The sequence below is a fragment of the Microcaecilia unicolor genome, chromosome 11 (genome assembly GCF_901765095.1).
Source record: "Microcaecilia unicolor chromosome 11, aMicUni1.1, whole genome shotgun sequence".
Taxonomy (NCBI): Eukaryota; Metazoa; Chordata; class Amphibia; order Gymnophiona; family Siphonopidae; genus Microcaecilia; species Microcaecilia unicolor.
In genome coordinates, this window is record NC_044041.1 from 166,288,274 (window position 1) to 166,303,622 (window position 15,349).

Genomic DNA, 15,349 nt, shown 5'->3' on the forward strand with positions numbered 1-15,349 from the left:
TTCCCATACTGTACTTTCTGATGTAATAATTCCCCTAATTAGACCCTCTTGCGGGGGTTGGTTAAAACCATTTAGCAAGGACAGCATTGGCCAATGGTGTAGGATTGTTTGCTGAATATCCCTGATCTGATTTATAATATGGAAGTATACAAGTAATTGTAGAATCTTTATCCCTAGTGTTGGGATGTAATAACCACTGTCTATGAACAGTGTTAACTCTTTTCATAGCCCTTCTCACCACTTGCTTAGGATATCCCCTAGCCTCAAATCTATCCAACATGTAAGTCGCTTGATATCTATAATGCTGATCCTCTGTACATCGTTTCAAACTTATGAACTATCCCATGGGAATGCTAGTTCTTAATTTCTGGGGCTTATGACTTATGAAATATAACACCATGTTACGGTCAGCACAGGTATTTCACTCCTGTCAAACCTGGTCATCCTCTTAGCTCCAAGGGACAGTTGCTGTGTCCTCTTTCTAGGATCTGTTCCCTTCTTCCTATGCAGAGACACTATCAAACAGACCCTTACTTCTCCCTTGTGGTATGATAGCTGTTGTAGCATAGAAGCTTCCTTTGAGCAGGATATTTATCCAAGTTCAAATTTCTTTCCACGGGTGGTATCCTCATACCATTACCTCACTGGTGTAGAGAATCTTCCAATGATCTGGAAATTGTAAGTGGCACAAGTTCACCATGCAGTACTCTCAAAGAACCACTTGAGGTCTCTACCATCTGAGCAGGGTAGAACCGTGATCAAAAGTGATTTGTTAAGGTGGACCTGAGGGGCATTGCTAGCTATGGGCATGAAGGATTCCTATCCCAAATCGGTGCTGTTAATCACAGGCAGCCAAAACAGCTTTCTGTTTACCGCTTCAGCCCCTCCCCTTCAAGAAGCCTACAGAAACCATAGAGGGCACTTGTTTGCAGTGGTCATTCCAACCTTGGCTCTTCCCCAACAGGCTGCAAGGGGAGAGAACAGGAGGTGAGGGGGAGGTTATAGAAATAAGTAGTAGTAGTAGTTTATAGTTAATCCATAGTTGCTATATCACCTTTGCTGACTAGCAGTTCAAAGCAGTTTACACTCCAGAATTTTGTGTATTTTTTTTTGTTTGTTTAAGAAAGGAACTACAAGTATTTGACAGGAAAGTGCAGATTCCAGTCATACCAGATAAGTCTAAAGCAAAGACAAAGAGAGAAAGAAGAAGTGAGATAAGAGAAAGAAGAAAGGAAGGACCAGCATATGGCCCAGTAGGAAGACCAGTCAGCCTGAGGGGGAATGAAGTAAGGTGAACAAGCAAAGTCTTTAGGGCAGATTTAAATTTCTTAAAAGACAATTCAGCTCAGAGAGGGAGAGGGAGGGAGTTCCATAAAAATGAGGCCCCAAAAAAGAAAGCCCATGTTTAGGGCCTGGTCCAACGAGCTGGTGGTCATTGAAAAAGCAAAGCAAGCGAGCAGGGCAATAAGGAATTGTGAGGGATGACCAATAAAGAGGTAGACCTATCCTGAAAGACTTATAAGAGCTGTTTATACACTTGAAGGAGAGGAGAAACATGGACATATTGTCAAGGGTGGCAGAGGAGGCTAATTTTATTTATTTATTTATTCTGACTTGCTACTGCCTTTGCTAATGTATAGGTCAAAGTGGTGTACAGACTCCAGATCCTTAAGGAAGAGGAAAAAAAATATGGGAAGAGTTGGTACTTATACTACTTTTGACACTCTGCTGCTTAATTGAATTTTCTAATTCTAGCCTGCCACCTTTAAGTAAAGCTATGGTTCAGAACACCAAGACAGGTACAAATCAAGGTAAGGTATACCCAAAAAAGTGGCACATTTCTTGGGCAGACTGGATGGACCGTGCAGGTCTTTTTCTGCCGTCATCTACTATGTTACTTGTGTTTTGGTTATAGCAGCAGTGGGTATGAGTGGCAGTGAGTGAATCCAAGAAGCCAACGGCCTCTCAGTTAAACAGGTCTTGACCTAGGACCCATGATCTCAGTAAGATAACCCCCCCCCCAAAAGACAGTATTGCCCCCTCCTTGTCTCCTGCACTCTCAAGAGGCAGAGAGGGGGCCTAGATCAGGGATTACGCCTGTATATTTTTTGGCAACACCTATAGATCGGGGTTCAGCAGGGTTTTAAATTTGTAGGAGTTGTTATGAGGTATTTATAACCTGCCAGCTCTCCCATATGAGATTCAAGGTGAGGTAGCCGGTAGTGGGAGGCGGGGCTGGTGGTGGCACATTTCTTGGGCAGACTGGATGGACCGTGCAGGTCTTTTTCTGCCGTCATCTACTATGTAGCAAATTTAACAAGACAACTGACCATTCAGCAGGAATTATAAGAGGCAACTATAAGGAAAACAAAAACTGCAAAAGCAGTACTAACAATGATGATGAGAAAACAAAATGCCTTTTTACAATCTTTTGAAAAATTAAATAATCCTTCAGATGACAAACCTAGACAGGAAGACTATTCCAGAGATGAACAGCTAAAAAAACCAGAAAGATTGTGCAAGAATTGCTTTGAATCTAGCCTACTTAGAAGTTCTCAGTGATGTCAGTTAAATACCAACATGACCAAGAAGTAAAACAGTTAAGGTCTTAAGATTTTGTGACAAATCCTAAGGCCAGGCACCAAATAAAAACTTAAAAATCAAGCAGAAATCCTTGCCTGAACGGGCAGCCAATGCAGTCTATTAAGCAAAGGGGAAACACGGTCATAATTAGATTTGCGAAATATCAATTTGTAGGGTCATTTCTTAAAATTATTAATGCTTCACCACTCCTTGTAATGCTTTTCTTATGTGATTGCTTCTAGGCTATACATTTTCCTGATGATTCACCTGCTTGGGCAGGGGGTCCTTTTCTTCTGTTTTTATTTGGACTCCATCCTTTGTTCTAGATGTAAAGGGCCAATGCAGAAAACCACAGCAAGCCTAGCTACAGAGTTGTATGGCCAGCAATGTCTAGAGGGGTCGAGCGCAGGTATTAACTCACTCAGAAGACGTGGCTGATGACTGTATTACCATGTATGGTAATGAGGCCATTAGCTATTCTGTGGCAGACAGCGAAGGCAGCAGTGGCTTTTTCCGCATGGACAACGCAAGAAACTTTTCATCAAGTCTAGCACAATGTAGAAGGGATAGTGGAGAGGATTTTTTACTAGGTTGTCAGATTTAAATACTAGTTTTGCTGTTTTCTGCAGCCAGAAGTACCTACAAGTTTAAAAGACTGATGGGAGATGGTGTGCATGTCCGAACAAAATCAAAAGTATCAGCACCTATTCTGCGCATAAATATCAGCCTGACACGGGCACAAGAATTTGCATGTATAGCAAAACCTTTGGGCATGTGTTCATGGGCTCCCCCACTTTGCATGCAAATTCTGCATGCATAAAGTTTGCATAGACTTAGCTTTCTATATGCCAAGGTATTACACTCGTGGTAGGAGTCAACATCCACACGTGGCCTACCTATAGTTTTCTGCATTGGCCCCTGAAACTCTTAAGGCCTCAGTTCTTGTAGCCTTTCCCACTGCTTTGATTCCCCGCAAAGATATGTTTTAGCCATCTTTCTTGTCTGTCTGTCTGTCTTTATTGGACTGTAAGCATCAAGCAGCAGAGACCTTCTAGTATGTGTGCCTGCAAAAGCGCTGTGTACGTTTTGTAGAACTATGCAAATAAAAATAATTACCATAATATATTTCCTAGATTGATCAAAAAAGTAAGTATTCTTAAATAAATGAAAAGTTCACAGAAAAATACTGCCAGCTCTTCCTGGAAGTGTTTATAAAAGACTAAATGAAAGCCATCTGGCCCTGGACCCTTTCCAACAGATAGATAATGCTCTCAAGGCCTTAAGGACCTCCAGCTCTGAAACAGAGGTTGCCTCTGCTTTCAGTTGGTATTTGGGACATGTAGAAGATAATTTTATAACAGGGCATCTAGGATAAGAAGGTAAGAAGGCACCTACTTAAGCGCTATTTTATATTGAAAAGTAGGTACATACATTTGCACTGGTTGGCATTCTATAAAGGGTCATTTACATGTGTATGTTAACATAAGAACATAAGAATAGCCATACTGGGTTAGACCAATGGTCCATCTAGCCCAGTATCCTGTTCCCAACCGTGGCCAAGCCAGGTCACAAGTACCTGGCAGAAACCCAAATTGTGACAACATTCCATAATACCAATCCCAGGGCAAGCAGTAGCTTCCCCATGTCTGTCTCAATAACAGACTATGGACTTTTCCTCCAGGAACTTGTCCAAACTAACCACTGTTACTGCCTCCTCCGGCGTTGAGTGAAATAAGCTCTGGAAAGTTACCACATCTATAACAGTGGTTCCCAAACCTGATCCCGGAGGCACCCCAATCAGGTTTTTGGGATATCTACAATGAATATTCATGAGAGATTTTCATGCAGTGGAGGCAGTGCATGCAAATATCTCTCATGAATATTCATTGTGGCTATCCCCAAAACTTAACTGGCTTGGGTGCCTCCAGGACTGGGAACCACTGGACTGGAATACTCTTAAGTGAGCATGTGCTCTACCGCTTAAAATATGCACCTCCTTATAGAATTACCCCATTATAGTCTAGAATCCTTTAAATTTCATCCTCCATCTCTCGCTCAGATGCGGTATATATAAATTTATTTATTTAAAATATTTATAGTCTGCATAAAAACAAACACAAGTACGTATGACCATCCACCACCACTGTAGCCCCATGATATAAACAGGTGTACTTTCCTCAAACTCTCCTGAAATTTTATTCTACCTGATTGGTTCATATTAGTGGAATAAATAGGCCCTTCACTTTCTTATGAAGAGACGGGGATATTATTCAGTTTTTCTAAGTTACTCAGTAATTCGTTCCACTTAATTGGTCCTGTGATGGAAAACATTTGACCACCTATCTTCACTAATCTATTTTCAAAGAGGGAACTTGCTGTTGTCCCTGACCCTTGAATCCTAAAGTCCTGGAAGGTTGATAAGGCCACTAATCGGGATTTTCTTATTTTCTTTTGTAAGATTTCAGAGATCAGTGCTAGTATTTTAAACTTCATTCTCCACAAAATCAGGAGCCAATGGAATGAGATCGAAATGGGGGTAATATGATCCCAATAGCACACTGCAGTAATAACCCTCATGCTGCCGCAGTTTGAACTAGACTTAAAATGAACCCCAAACCTCTTGGCAGTCTGTAATGGTGAATTCCAAAACAGGTCCTGACCGTCCTTTGCAGTTCTTGTGGTTGTTCTGGAAATAATGCATTTTGACAGCATGGATCAGTAGTGAAGCAGCTTTATTTCTTTTATCATAAAACGTTTGCTTATTAAACAGTAGCAGTATTCTGATCTGAGGCATGTGTAGTCCACTTTGTGCTTGAGGTAGATCAAGAGGAACGGTTTAGAGTGTGGCACCTAAGATATAACATTAAAAAAAAATTCAGAGTCAAAACAAATAGGAAAAAATATTTTTAAGCACATAGGTAAGCTCTGGAACTCATTGTCAGAGCAAGTGGTAAAAGCAATTAATATAGCAGGGTTTAAAAAGGGGTTGAACAATTTCACGGTTGAAAAGTGCATAAACTATTATTACGGTAGACGTTGGGAAAGCCACTGCTTATCTCGGGGGTTGGTAGCATGAATTCTTGCTACTTTTTGGGACTCTGCCTGGTACTTGTGGCCTGGACTGGCCACTGTTGGAAATAGCATAGATTGACACTTGATCTAACCCAGTACAGAAACTCTTATGCTCTTATGTCAAGCATTTGGGCTGCAAAAAACCCAAGGAAGTGAGATATATATAGGGGGCGAAATAAGGAAGGAAGAGCGGGACTTTGGAGTGATCATATCTGATGATCTTAAGGTAGAAAAGTTGATGGCAAAAGCTAGAATGATGCTCGGATCCATAGGGAGAAGACGGAAAAAAGGAGGTGCTGTATAAGCCTCTGGTGAGACCTCATTTAGAGTCTTGTGTGCAATTCTGGAGACCTTGAGGTCCTTTTACTAAGGTGCGCTGAAAATGGCCTGCAGTAGTGTAGATGTGTGTTTTGGACACACGCAGATTCATTTTTCAGCACACCTGCAAAAAATGCCTTTTTAAATTTTTGCCGAAAATGGACATACGGCAAAATGAACTTTGCCGCTGGCCCATTTTGGGTCTGAGACTTTAATGCCAGTCATTGACCTAGTGGTAAAGTCTCATGTGGTAACTCGGCAGTAATGACCTATGTGTGCCAAATGCCACTTCCGCAAAATAAAAAATATTTTTCGGGCGTATGTAGCGGATATGCACCAAAAATGAAATTACTGCAAGGGTCATGTGGTAGCCCTGCGCTAACTTCATTTTGGCATGCGTTGGACATGCGTAGACGCTTACATGTTTTAGGAAAAGGGCCCCTGCATCTTCAAAGATATAAGCAGGATGGAGTCGTTCCAGAGGGTGGTTACTAAAATGGTCAGTGGTCTTTGCCTTAAAGTGTTTTGGGGACAGACTTAAAGATCTCAATATATATACTTTGGAAGAAAGGCAGGAGAGGAGAGATATCAGAGACATTTAAATACCTCTGTGGCATAAATGCACAGGAATGCATCTTTCAATTGAAGGGAAGCATTAGAAAGATGAGGGTGAAAATGGGTAGACTCAGACGTAATCTAAGAAGATATTTATGGAAATGGTGGTGGAGGTGATAGAAATGAGAAAAGTATGAATTTAAAAAAGCATGGACAGGAAATATTTCCTCAAATTATTACTTTAAAAGGAGTGAAGCCTATGAAAACTGGGATTACTTTAATCAGTGGGATTTGAATTAGAGACTTAAGTATATGTATTGTTAAATAATTTCTGGTTTTTAAAAGAGAATGTAATCAGATGTATTATTTCTAACTAATATTGGACAATAAGTATGTTTTCAATGAAATGATTTGACTATACACCGTATTGGCCTTGAAGAAGCCAACCAGATGATCAATGTGGAATAATGAATTAGACGAGTAATATCTGGGGATAATCAGGTTAATACCACGATTTTTTTTCTGTTTACTGTTTAATTGATCTCCTTATCTTGTTTCACTCTCCCTATTTAGTGGTCTAAGGAAGAGAATAGAATTACCTGACTGAAATAATTCTTACATACTACTTTCTCTGTATTTCCAGCAAGTTGTTTTATCGCTTGTAAAAATTTAAATGGTTATAAAAAAAAAAGCATGGACAAGTAGAGAGGATCTCTAAGGCAGAACAAAGGACTGTTGAAATTAGCAGTTGTTATGGATGGATGGACTGCATAGGCCATATTGTCTTTAGCTGCATAATTATTCTATTTCTGAGTTTAGCAGTTTTGCTTTTGTTTAGTTTCCAAATCTCAAATCTGTCCCACAAGCTCCTGATGGCTTCTGATAGCCCAACAATCTCTGCTTATTCAGATGGTTCAAAAAGGCTTTAATTTGACTTTCAGAATAACTTTTAGAGTCTCCCATCATCTGAGCAAAGGGCTGTGCTTTCCACAGAATACTGCCACTGGTTGTGCGAATGGATTCCTGGATCGGAATCGCTGAGAATGAAAATATTAAATATCCACTGGACCTTTACCAATTTTGTAGGTAGAAAAATATTGAATCTGGATGATTTGACAGATGCTAGGTAAGGATTTTTATAGCCCCGTACCCTGGATATCAATATTATGCTGCAGAGGAAATAGTTCATCCTCCCACTTTAAATGCTGTGCCAAGGGGAGACGTAAACCCTAGTCACCAGATATCACCAGTAGGGTTCCATTCATTCCAGACATATTTTAAGGCTTAACCTCTGCACTGCATTTTGAAGGCTGCTAGATACTGCAGTCCGGGTAGTCTGTGAATGGGACTTATCTAACTTGGTTGTAATGGATGCATTCTAATGTGCCCCTAGAGCCAGTATAGAAGTATCAAAACCCTCCAACACATCAAACAAGAAATGATTGGAGTCACTCCCATTTGAACCTGAAAGTCAAGATTTTCCCAGAGGAACACATGCAAACTGAGGTAATTTTTCTGGGGTTTTGTTTTTTTAACATTAAGTGCTTTACTCGATGTCTTTAAATCAGTGGTTCCCACACCTGTCCTGTGGCTATCCGGCCAGTCAGGTTTTCAGGATCTCCACAACAAATATTCATGAGAGAGATTTGCATGCAGTGGAGGCAGTGAATGCAAATCTCTCTCATGGATGTTCAGCGTGGAGATCCTGAAAACCTGACAGGCTGGGGAGGATACTCCTACCCTTTGTGGTCTCCCACTCAACAGGCTTTTTGAAACCACTTAATCTCTATTTAGCTTGTCCTGCTCCACCTGAGACAGGGTGGGTGTCTTCTAAGAATGCCACCTGTGAGTTCTACTTCTAAACTTCCAAGTTCTCTTCAGTAGGGCTGCAATTCCTCTGACGCTCAACAGACAGTGTTCAGACAATTCACGGAAATCTTCCAGCCAGTGTGTAGCAGCAGCCAAAAAAAGCAAACAATGCTAGGAATTATTAGGAAAGAGATAGAAAATAAGAAAAACGAAATACTATAATGTCTCTGTACCATTTCATGGTGCAACCTCACCTTGAGTATTGTATACATTCTGGTTACCGTATCTCAAAAAAGATATAGCCAAATTAGAAAAGGTTCAAAGACGGGCAATCAAAATGATAAAGTAAATGGAATTCCTCTCATATGGGGAAAGACTTAAGAGGTTGGGGCTCTTCAGCTTGGAAAAGAGATGGCTGCGGGGAGATATGGTAGAAGTCTACAAAATCCTGAGTGGTGTAAAACGAGTAAAGGTGAATTGATTTTTTTATTCTGTCAAAAAGTACTAAGACTAGGGGACACTCAATAAAGTTATATATTAATACTTTTAAAATAAATAGAAAGAAATATATTTTCACTCAACGCATATTTAAACTCTGAAACTTGTTACCAGAGGATGTGGTAACAGCAGATAGTGTATCTGGGACAAGTTCCTGGAGGAAAAGTCCATAGTCTGCTATTGAGATAGAAAGGGGGAAAGCCACTGCTGTGCCTGGGATCGGTAACATAGAATCTGGTTACTATTTGGGATTCTGTCATGTACTTGTGACCTAGATTGGCCACTGTTGGAAGTAGGATACAGGGCTACATGAGCCATTGGTCTGACCCAGTATGACTATTCTTATGTTCTAACTCACTTCTGGTAGCCTAATAGAACCTTTGAATCTAGGAAAAATCTCAACTAAGAAGGTTCATAAAATCACAACATAAATCTAGCTCCTATTGTTTTCACCTCCTATCTAAGTACAAGAAATTGTTTTCTTCCATCTATCAGTGTGCAGCAGTGGCTAAGAAAGCAAATAGAAAGTTAGGCATTATTAGGAAAGGAATGGAAAACAAAAATGAGGATGTTATAATGCCTTTGTATCACTCAATGGTGGACCGCACCTCGAATACTGTGTGCAATTCTGGTCACCGCATCTCAAAAAAGATATAGTGGTATTAGAAGAGGTACAGAGAAGGGCAACGAAAATGATAAAGGGGATGGAATGACTTCCCTGTGCCGAGGGCTCTTCAGCTTGGAGAAAAGACGACAGGGGAGATATGATAGAGGTCTATAAAATAATGATTGGAGTGGAACGGATAGATGTGATCTGCTTGTTTATTCTTTCCAAAAATACTAGGACTAGGTGGCATGCAATGAAGCTACAAAGTAGTAAATTTAAAACGAATTGGAGAAAATTACTCAACGTGTAATTAAACTCTGGAATTCGTTGCCAGAGAATGTAGTAATAGCAGTTAGCTTAGCGGGGTTTTAAAAATGTTTGGATAGCTTTCTAAATGAAAAGTCCATAATCCATTATTAAAATGGACTTGGGGAAAATCCATTGCTTATGTCTAGGATAAGCAGCATAAAATGTATTGCACTGTTTGGGGATCTTGCCAGGTACTTGTAACTTTGATTGACAACTGTTGGAACAGGATGCTGGGCTTGATTGACCTTTGGTCTGTTCCAGTATGGCAATACTTATGTTCTTATGAATCTATTTCCACACATCCAGGAAAAAATTGTATTTTATCCCCAAGGAAAATTAAGACATAATAGTGCATCTTTATCCTGCAAAAATACAAATGAAAGCAGTAGAGCCACTCTCCCAATAACATCAGTTACCAAATGTTCCAAGATGGCTGTCAAATCCAAACACTTCCCTTTGGGTTCACTCTGTTTGAAGTCTCAGTGGTTCTCTGATTTCTCTTCAATGGCAAATAATAAACCTTATGAAGAGGGGCAAATTATCTTGAGAAAAGTTTAGTACCTCCTATTAAGGATTTACAAAAGAGATCGTTAGGTGGAAAAAATGAAAATTGTACATAATTCAACAAATTGTTTTCGGTGATCTGGTGAAATTATCAAAGTTTTCAATTTTCCTATGCAGAACATTCTGCTCTTGCATCAGAGAAGATTGTACTTCTTTAACTGCTTAATGCCACCAGTTTCTTGTACAAACTACACTTCTCCTTTCTTCCTCAAAATGTACCACCTGTTCCTCTGATCCCATTCCCACCCACCTTCTTAATGCCATCTCTCCTACTCTTATTCCTTTTATCTGTCACATTCTCAACCTCTCACTTTCCACTGCGACTGTCCCTGCTGCCTTTAAACATGCTGTGGTCACACCTCTCCTTAAGAAGCCTTCACTTGACCCTACTTGTCCCTCTAATTACCGACCCATCTCCCTCCTTCCTTTTCTCTCCAAATTACTTGAGCGTGCTGTTCACCGCCGCTGCCTTGATTTTCTCTCCTCACATGCTATTCTTGACCCATTACAATCTGGTTTTCGCCCTCTCCACTCAACCGAAACTGCGCTTACTAAAGTCTCCAATGACCTATTACTGGCTAAATCCAGAGGTCAATATTCCATCCTCATTCTTCTTGATCTTTCCACTGCTTTTGACACTGTCGATCACAGCATACTTCTCGATACCCTGTCCTCACTTGGATTCCAGGGCTCTGTCCTTTCCTGGTTCTCTTCCTACCTCTCCCTCCGCACCTTTAGTGTTCACTCTGGTGGATCCTCTTCTACTTCTATCCCTCTGCCTGTCGGCGTACCTCAGGGTTCTGTTCTTGGTCCCCTCCTCTTTTCTATCTACACTTCTTCCCTTGGTTCATTAATCTCATCCCATGGCTTTTCCTACCACCTCTATGCTGATGACTCCCAAATCTACCTTTCTACCCCTGATATCTCACCTTGCATCCAAACCAAAGTTTCAGCGTGCTTGTCTGACATTGCTGCCTGGATGTCTCAACGCCACCTGAAATTAAATATGACCAAAACCGAGCTTCTCATTTTCCCCCCCAAACCCACCTCCCCGCTCCCCCCGTTTTCTATTTCTGTTGATGGCTCTCTCATTCTCCCTGTCTCCTCAGCTCGAAACCTTGGGGTCATCTTTGACTCTTCTCTCTCCTTCTCTGCTCATATCCAGCAGACCGCCAAGACCTGTCGTTTCTTTCTTTACAACATCCGTAAAATCCGCCCCTTTCTTTCCGAGCACTCTACCAAAACCCTCATCCACACCCTTGTCACCTCTCGTTTAGACTACTGCAATCTGCTTCTTGCTGGCCTCCCACTTAGTCACCTCTCCCCTCTCCAGTCGGTTCAAAACTCTGCTGCCCGTCTCATCTTCCGCCAGGGTCGCTTTACTCATACTACCCCTCTCCTCAAGACCCTTCACTGGCTCCCTATCCGTTTTCGCATCCTGTTCAAACTTCTTCTACTAACCTATAAATGTATTCATTCTGCTGCTCCCCAGTATCTCTCCACACTCGTCCTTCCCTACACCCCTTCCCGTGCACTCCGCTCCATGGATAAATCCTTCTTATCTGTTCCCTTCTCCACTACTGCCAACTCCAGACTTCGCGCCTTCTGTCTCGCTGCACCCTACGCCTGGAATAAACTTCCTGAGCCCCTACGTCTTGCCCCATCCTTGGCCACCTTTAAATCTAGACTGAAAACCCACCTCTTTAACATTGCTTTTGACTCGTAACCACTTGTAACCACTCGCCTCCACCTACCCTCCTCTCTTCCTTCCCGTTCACATTAATTGATTTGATTTGCTTACTTTATTTATTTTTTGTCTATTAGATTGTAAGCTCTTTGAGCAGGGACTGTCTTTCTTCTATGTTTGTACAGCGCTGCGTATGCCTTGTAGCACTATAGAAATGCTAAATAGTAGTAGTAGTAGTAGTAAATTGATAAGATATAACCTTAGCTGAATTCTGCCCTCTGGAGGTAATCAAATTGGAACACGCCAGATGCAAAGACTGAAGGAACATCCAGATAGAGTCCAACTTAATTTCAACAGGCTGAGTCAAAGGTGGAGCACAAACCCAAGTCGATGTAACTACAGGAACAAAACTGCCAGTTCTTCCAAACTCTCTTTGCAGACTTTCAGAAGCAGAGGCCAGGGAGGGATCCATTAACCAGCCGTGGGCACTCTCCAAAACAGGCACCAGAATTTTCAAAGCTGCCGAGAGAGAGAGAGAGACTTTTAGGGTGGTCCTGGATTTCTGTCAACCTCATCCTGACGCATTATGGGACTTGCAACCCTGATTTCAATGGGTAGACTCAAGAACTACAAATCCCACACTGCTTTGGGATGTAAGTTTAATACCAGGACTGTCCAAAAAGTCTCCCTCCTGGAATGGGTAACTTGACAGCTCTGAATATTTATGGAAAATAATTCTCAACATTTGAAAATACTGAATACATACATTTCCCTGATTCCTCCCCAAAACACACCCTGGGAATGCAGCCTGTGAATGTAACTAAAAGTAGGCAAAGGGTGGCTCTTTTTATGTGCACTTCATGTTTCCTAGTTCCAGGCTGGAGATTTTGGAACAGTCCTGATTCTGAACTTACAGCCCAAAGCAGTGTGGGATTTGTAGTGCCTGATCTTGTCAATTGAAACCAGTGCTGAAAGTCCCATAATGAGCCAGATGGAGTGGTCAGAAATACAGGACTGTACTAAACTCTCCAGCCTGGAATTGGGTAACTTGGCACCTCTGGGATTGACGGAGGGAAATGTTCAGTTCAGATAGCTAATTTACCCAGGTAAATCATTTTCCAGCAATAGAGCTTTCCCTAACTGTAACACTATTGCTTATTTCACACCTCTAACTAAATGTCCTACCACAAATGATACTACAGAATCCTGCGCAACCAACCAAGGGTAAAAGAGTGAAAGCAAAGAAAAAGCAAGAGAAGAGCATGGTTTATATTCTAACTCTGCTGTAGGAGCCATGATGGCCCCTACTGTCCATTTGCTTTCCCTGTCTATAAGCTCTTTGGGGCCGTGTCGGTCTCCTCCACATGCCCATAAATCTATGGAAACATTTAGCAGCACAAGTGGTACCAGCAAATGGCTTTGAAAACTGCCCTCAGCATGCTTATTTCAGGAAACCACATATCTCAAATTGGGGAAGGGATCCATCAACCCCTATGACACAATGATGGGAGACTCCCAGTGAGCGGAAGAACAGTTCCTGTGCAGATGATATGGTGACTATTTTTATCCCTTTATCTTGTCATATTTCCTGTTGTTACCTTTTACAAAAACACACAGTATAGTGTGTTGAGCTAGAGCAAAGAACAGTGCCAGGATCCTATAGAGGGTGGAGACCTGAGCTGGACAGCAAGGTCAAGAGCTGGAGATATGCAGACGCAGGATCATTCGATAAAAGTTTGGTTCCCACTACTACCCATGAGTGAAGGGCAGGGGTACTTATTGCTGTTGTTAAAGATCTGCCACAGGGGCTGAGCAGTGATTATCATGTGGAACGAACAACAGACGCTGTTATAGATGGAAGCATGGGGTCAGCATTGTCAGTACACTGGAAACCAGAATTAGCTGTGCCTATGATCCCCACTGATGCTGGACTGAGGGAAGTGTGCAAGGTTAGCCTTTAGCACTGCATCCCTGTACTGTGGTTCCTGGTGGTTTGAAGCAGCACCTGGAATACATTTGATAGTGGTATTGAGGACCTGTGGAGAATCCTTGGTGCCTCATGTGGCACAAAGAACTAGTGATGGTCATAGAACAGGCCCCACCATGGCCCCAAGAGGCGTGGTGCAGATGTGCCCAGACACTGGTAGGGAGACAGTGCTTATGAGTGTTTTCTTCTGCCCAGTGTCAGTGCTGTCCTCATATCATGGAAAGTAGGCATTGCCAAGTCTTCTGTCAAGCTATACAGCAAGTAGGGGGCACAGGTGAGAACTGCCTGTCCACAAGGTTGGAAGAGCCTCACAGAGGAAAATTGGTTGAATAGCACAGAGAGGGAAGGGAGTGGGGTCTAGCCAAATGGCCAGGGCAGGACCGCTGTTAGGGGGTGGCAAACAGGGCAATTGCCCTGGGCCCCAAGCCTGCCTCAAGCTGAAGGAGGAATAGGCTAAAGACCAGCTTTTGGGGCTCCTCCCCTGTTTCTGCCCTGGGCCCCTGAATGTCTAACACCAGCCCTGGGCTAAAGCATGGGCAGTGAAGCAGGTAGACCAGGGTCCCAATCCCACATGCAAGTCACTCAACCCTTTATATCTGTAGTACAAATCTAGACTGTAATAGAGCCTGAATGAAACTAGGATTTTTGGTTCTCAAATAAACCAAATCTGCGGCCAAGACTTAAGCTGAAAGCAAAACTAGCCCCACCCCACCCCACCCCAGCCTCCGAACAGCACCCACTCTCTCCTCCCTCCTGACTAGAAAGAGCCCTCCTCCCAGACCCACTAGTCGGTTTGCAGCCCCCCCTCCTAGGCCTACTGTGTCATAGTGGCTAATGGGGACAGGAGCCATGCCTACTGGCTCCTGTGTCAAAATGGCAACCTTGCTCCTGCCCCCACTAGCCACCACCAACACAGTAGGCCCAGGAGGGGGGCTGCTGCCAATGGGTGACTCTGGGAGGGGGGCTCTTTCTAGTTGGCTTGGGAGGGGGTCGAAGAAGGGAGGGAATGGGGCTACACAGCACAGTTTTGGTCTTAGCTGAAAATGCATCAGAATTTTCCACTGAAATCAAAACCAGGCCAGTTTCAGTTGTCCTCTAGATTGTAAGTCCTTGTGTACAGGGGGAGGCCTGCTGTACCAGAAAGCCACTCGCCCTAAATTACTACTGGGTCAAGAGGGCAGCAATGAAGAGGAAGCAAGTACAAGAATGACTCTGCAGAAGAGTCAATGTGTCAGTGCAGGAGGAGGCAGTACAGAAGGGGGAGCAGAGCGGTGGTGGCTCACTGCCTTTGGCACGAGAGGAGGCGGTGCCATCACTCGGCTGCGGATAACGGATAACCACATGTGTTAGGCCAGCTGCC